Source organism: Misgurnus anguillicaudatus, chromosome 23, assembly GCF_027580225.2.
Source record: "Misgurnus anguillicaudatus chromosome 23, ASM2758022v2, whole genome shotgun sequence".
NCBI lineage: Eukaryota > Metazoa > Chordata > Actinopteri > Cypriniformes > Cobitidae > Misgurnus > Misgurnus anguillicaudatus.
In genome coordinates, this window is record NC_073359.2 from 7,277,480 (window position 1) to 7,283,544 (window position 6,065).

A 6,065-nucleotide genomic window follows, 5' to 3' on the forward strand; every position below is an offset into this window, starting at 1 on the left:
TGCATTATACAGTGTTATGTGTGCATTATTATCTATCTGTCTATCTGCCTAGCTACCTACCTACCTAGCTAGCTAGCTACGTATCTATCTATCTATCTATTTTTGGCCCGCCACCACCCCCCCCCTCTTCGGAGGACAACTTTATTATTTATTAAATCAAATTATCTACACAACATGTTACAATACAGACAATAGATTCATATACAGTGCATTATACAGTGTCATGTGTGCATTATTATCTATCTGTCTATCTGCCTAGCTACCTACCTATGTATATATCTATCTATTTTTTGCCCGCCACCACCCCCCCTCTTCGGAGGACAACTTTATTATTTATTAAAGCAAATTATCTACACAATATGTTACAATACAGACAATAGATGTATATGCAGTGCATTATACAGTGTTATTTGTGCATTATTATCTATCTGTCTATCTGCCTAGCTACCTACCTACCTAGCTGGCTAGCTATGTATATATCTATATATCTATTTTTGGCCCGCCACCACCCCCCCTCTTCGGAGGACAACTTTATTATTTATTAAAGCAAATTATCTACACAACATGTTACAATACAGACCATAGATTCATATACAGTGCATTATACAGTGTTATGTGTGCATTATTACATATTTGTCTATCTGCCTAGCTACCTACCTAGCTAGCTAGCTAGCTACGTATCTATCTATCTATTTTTGGCCCGCCACCACCCCCCCTCTTCGGAGGACAACTTTATTATTTATTAAAGCAAATTATCTACACAACATGTTACAATACAGACAATAAATGTATATACAGTGCATCATACAGTGTTATGTGTGCATTATTATCTATCTGTCTATCTGCCTAGCTACCTACCTACCTACATATCTATTTGCCTAGATAGCTAGCTAGCTGCCTATCTATCTGCCTAGCTAGTTACCTACTTATCTATCTGCCTGGCTAGCTAGCTAGCTACCTACCTATCTGCCTAGCTAGCTACCTACCCATCTATCTATTTGCCTAGCTACCTATATGTCTATCTATCGGCCTAGCTAGCTAGCTACCTATCTGTCTACCTATCTGTCTACCTATCTGTCTATCTATCTATCTATCTATCTATCTATCTATCTATCTATCTATCTATCTATCTATCTATCTATCTATCTATCTATCTATCTATCTATCTATCTATCTATCTATCTATCTATCTATCTATCTATCTATCTATCTATCTATCTGCCTATCTATCTATCTATCTGCCTATCTATCTATCTGCCTATCTATCTATCTGCCTATCTATCTATCTATCTATCTATCTATCTATCTATCTATCTATCTATCTATCTATCTATCTATCTATCTATCTATCTGCCTATCTATCTATCTATCTGCCTATCTATCTATCTGCCTATCTATCTATCTATCTGCCTATCTATCTATCTGCCTATCTATCTATCTATCTATCTGCCTATCTATCTATCTATCTATCTATCTATCTGCCTATCTATCTATCTATCTGCCTATCTATCTATCTATCTGCCTATCTATCTATCTATCTATCTATCTATCTATCTATCTATCTATCTATCTATCTATCTATCTATCTATCTATCTAGCTATCTGTCTATCTATTTATCTACCTAGCTAGCTAGCTACCCATCTGGCTATCTATCTATCTGCCTGGCTAGCTAGCTAGCTACCCGTCTGTCTATCTATCTATCTGCCTGTCTGTCTATCTATCTAGTTAACTATCTAGCTACCGATCTGCCTAGCTAGCTAGCTTCCTATCTGTCTATCTGCCTAGCTAGCTTCCTATCTGTCTATCTGCCTAGCTAGCTAGCTACCTATCTACCTGTCTATCTATCTGCCTAGCTAGCTAGCTAGCTATATGTCTATCTATCTGCCTAGCTAGCTAGCTACCCATCTGGCTATCTATCTATTTGCCTGGCTACCTATATGTCTATCTATCGGCCTAGCTAGCTAGCTACCTATCTGTCTATCTGTCTGCCTAGCTAGCTAGCTACCTATCTGTCTGTCTATCTATCTATCTATCTATCTATCTATCTATCTATCTATCTATCTATCTATCTATCTATCTATCTATCTATCTATCTATCTATCTATCTATCTATCTATCTATCTATCTATCTATCTATCTGCCTATCTATCTATCTGCCTATCTATCTACCTAGCTAGCTAGCTACCCGTCTGTCTATCTGCCTAGCTAGCTAGCTATAGCTATCTATCTGCCTATCTATCTATCTGCCTATCTATCTATCTGCCTATCTATCTATCTGCCTATCTATCTATCTATCTATCTATCTATCTATCTATCTATCTATCTATCTATCTATCTATCTATCTATCTATCTATCTATCTATCTATCTATCGATCTGCCTAGCTAGCTAGTTATCTACATATCTATCTGCCTAGCTAGCTAGCTACCTATCCTTTACCTATGAGTTTAAGGTATTTACTTTGCCTTCAAATTCTCCAGATCTCAATCCAATCGAGCATCTGTGGGATGTGCATGACAAACAAGAAAATTATCAGCATACATTTTCCTTCTTTTGTATGGCAAAATTGTTAAACTTAAATCCTTGGTGTATGTTTGTATAGAATGTATAGAATTTTTGACCACCCCAATATGGGTCTAACGTTACCTGACCACCCCTGAAAAAAATGCTCAAGCTACGCCCCTGTCTTTAGGGGTTTCTGAATAGTTATTGGACATTTAAAAACAATGTAACATTATTTAAATTTCATTAAAATATATAATTAACTATAATTATATTATAATTAACATAGGGGAGAGCAGGACACAACCTAACGCTTTTTGACTTCGGCTCTATCATTCAAAAATATTTAAGTTATATAAATCATATTTTTTACACAGTCAACACACACATCTCTGCTACAAATTAACACTTAAAGTTTGTTTGTGGGACCTACCGTTATCATACACCGAAAGTGACAGGAGTGTAAACGTTACAACTTACCCCATACTGAAAAATCCAGCTAAGACCAGCATAAGCTGGTTTTAGCTGGTGTCCCAGCTTGGTTTTGCTGGTGTAGCAAGCTGGTCTAGCTGTGTTTATGTCACTTTTTAAGCTGTGCCAGGCTGGGAGGACCAGCTTAAACCAGCTACTGCCACCTTAAACCAGCTCATGCTGGTCTTAGCTGGAGTTTTCAGTAGGGTTTGGTTAATTGTAACAAACCTGCTAGAAATGTTGGTTAAAAGACAAATAATATAATACAATTCTTTATACTAAAGGTGGGGGAAAGGGCTGCACAATTAAGACAAAAAAATCATTATTGTCATCAATCATTTTGGTGTCAATTTACACAACGCTTATACCCGTCAACATTTCGGTACCAAAATCTGATACTTCTGAACGCCAAAAATGTCCCCGTGATAAACAATACACGATACACATTTAAAAAGTTGTGTGTGGTGTTGTATTTGGCCTCGAGATATCAAAGTCTTCCGTCCATCTGTTCTCAAAATGTATGAATTATGTTTTATTATACTTTTTATAGCCTACTAATATCATAAATTCACGCACCGCAGACATAATTGTGCAGCTGGGTTGTAGGTTGCCAGGTTGAGTTTCCAATTGGATTGAAATTTGTAAGATGTATTAATTGTGTGAGTACGATGCGTTTCCTACAAAATCTGCCAACTGGACAACCTTAGAATATTATATTGATGTGATTTATGTAACGGTTTAGGTCATACAATTTACGGCAGTTTAAATAACAAAACGGGAGAGAGGCGGTAGATGAGTGTGACATACGGGAGACTCCGGGGATTTGTTGACAGCTATGAGCTTAATAAAGTGTGATAAAAAGCATGTTAATTAATTATTATCATATTACCAAAAGCAGTTATCGTCTACAAGTGTCTGTGCTTCGTAATATTTCCTACCTGTCCTGCATTGTTTCTCAGCTGAGTGTTTTCAACCTTTACAGCTTCTACCCCTAACACTTATGACCAAACACACTGCAGAATTCGCTTTATATAGCCGAATCCCCCCATTGTTACGTCATGCGTTCTAAATTCCATGATGTCATCTGTGTTAGCATCTGGGTCACGTGGGTGCCGAACCATCCAACCAACCACGATGGAGAAGCGGGACAAATTCTACACAGACAAACCGAAACATATATGGCTTGTTCGACTTTACACGGCGCTGCAAGAACCGACAGCCGGACGACGTCAAAGCACCGCGAGAACGATTAGAGAAATCAAGTCTTATTTCGTCTCGCTCTCGCGTTACTTCGACGCCACCCGGCCGCCAGCTCCCGCAGCGCCGCATGAAGTCGAACAAGCCTTTTAACTTACCTCGAAAGAGGTGAAGAAAATGTCCTAAAATTAACTAACCATGTGGATTTTTTTGTGCAGTGTAAATAATCACTAAAGTACGGCATTACACTTCTTAATTTTAAAATAAATGTTATATTTATTGACAAATTCGCTTCAAAATTTGATCACTGTTTATTAAAAAGCGGTTGCAGTGAGCACAATTTCACTGAATATAGGATTAATATTATTAATAAAAAATACAAATGGCCTAATGGTTCTCATTCTTTACTTTTTAACTTTGTGTTAAAGTTACAATAATTAAATCCGCTATCATGTTTAATTTCATCTAACATTCAAAAATATTTTTCTTATAGCTATTTTCCATCTTTAAATTATAGGCTCGTAAATTTGTTCGACTGATAAGAGACTTTGATATATTAGATGATGAATGACCCCTTTTTGTTACATTTTAATGTACTTTATATTTTTGTTTATTTTTCCTAATATTTGTGCGCCTTGTTATTGTTTTTTTATGTATGCCATTATGAGTGTACATTTTGTTCATAATTTTGTATTCATGAAAGTCCACTAGATGGCACCATGTTTATTTGATTCAGTGCCCTAAAACTATTTGGCAATCAAACCTTCAGACAATCATTTTCAAAACGTGCCTGCCTTAAATTAAACTGGTCACCATTATGCAATCTTAACCCTTGTAGGTTGTTCGTGTACTAAAAAGGGCACCAAATTAAACGGCTGTAAAAATGTATCAATTTTTTTTTTTCAAAAAGTACTGATCAAAACTACCAAATGTTTACAAAATTTCCATGATGTTAATTCATTAATTGCCAAGTTCATAAGTGGTGTCCCTGATTTGGGGGGAAAACACAAATTGACCGTTTTTTAATATAAAAAGTGATTGTGGACTGAATTTTTTTAACCTTTTTCACAGTCTTGGGCATGCCAAAGATTGGTAAAACACTGGCTCCGATGCATTTCTAGTCTTTTATGCAGCATCAGTTTTTTTTCTCCCTCATGTACTGTTTTTGCCCCATTGACTTCCATTATAACATTATTTGACTGCAAAGCCATGAAACCATATAATCATAAGTCAAAGGGGCAAAAACAGTAAATGAGGGAGAATAAAAAATGATGCTGCACAAACACTAAAAATGCATTAAAGCCAATGTTTTTACCAATCTTTGACAAGCCCAAGACTGGGAAAAATTTATCACTTTCTATATTGAAAATCAGTAATTTTGTGTGGTTTTTTTTTATCATATCAGTGACACCACTTGTCAATTAAAGAGTTAAAATCATAGACATTTTGTAAGCATTTGGTAGGTTTTTTTTTGGTGATTAACAGAATTATGAAAAAATAAAAAAAAATATTTATCTGATACCTTTATAGCTGTTTAATTTAGGGTAGTAAATTTGCCCACGTTATATTGTTGAGTATTTTAATTTAAAAGCATTTTCTCAAAATATGTGTAAATATAAGATTTGTCACCAAAATCATTCCATTTGCTGAAACACATAGAACGTTGTGGCCAAATTAAGACAATCAATAATGGACAAAAATGGCCTCAACAACCCAAAATGGTTAACAATATTAATAAAGAATTAATAATTGACCCTAAACTTTGTATCTGTTAGCAAAGAGGTGCAATGGATCATTTGAGTAGACTTGAGTGTCAATGTGTTTCTCCTCTAGTTATAAATTTATTTTATTTTTACAAGAAACAAAAAAATGTTTTAGCGCCATATTTCCACAAA

General features: G+C 35.5%; 1 long non-coding RNA gene across 1 annotated transcript; it reads right to left on the reverse strand.

Annotated features, from left to right (window-relative positions):
- Positions 1-487: 487 nt before the first annotated feature.
- LOC141359500 (uncharacterized) lies at positions 488-4,083 on the reverse strand. Its single transcript, XR_012365993.1, has 2 exons — positions 3,912-4,083; positions 488-2,500 (listed from the first exon to the last, which is right to left on the reverse strand). It is a non-coding gene; the product is annotated as an uncharacterized lncRNA (long non-coding RNA).
- Between the last annotated feature and the right edge of the window lie 1,982 nt (positions 4,084-6,065).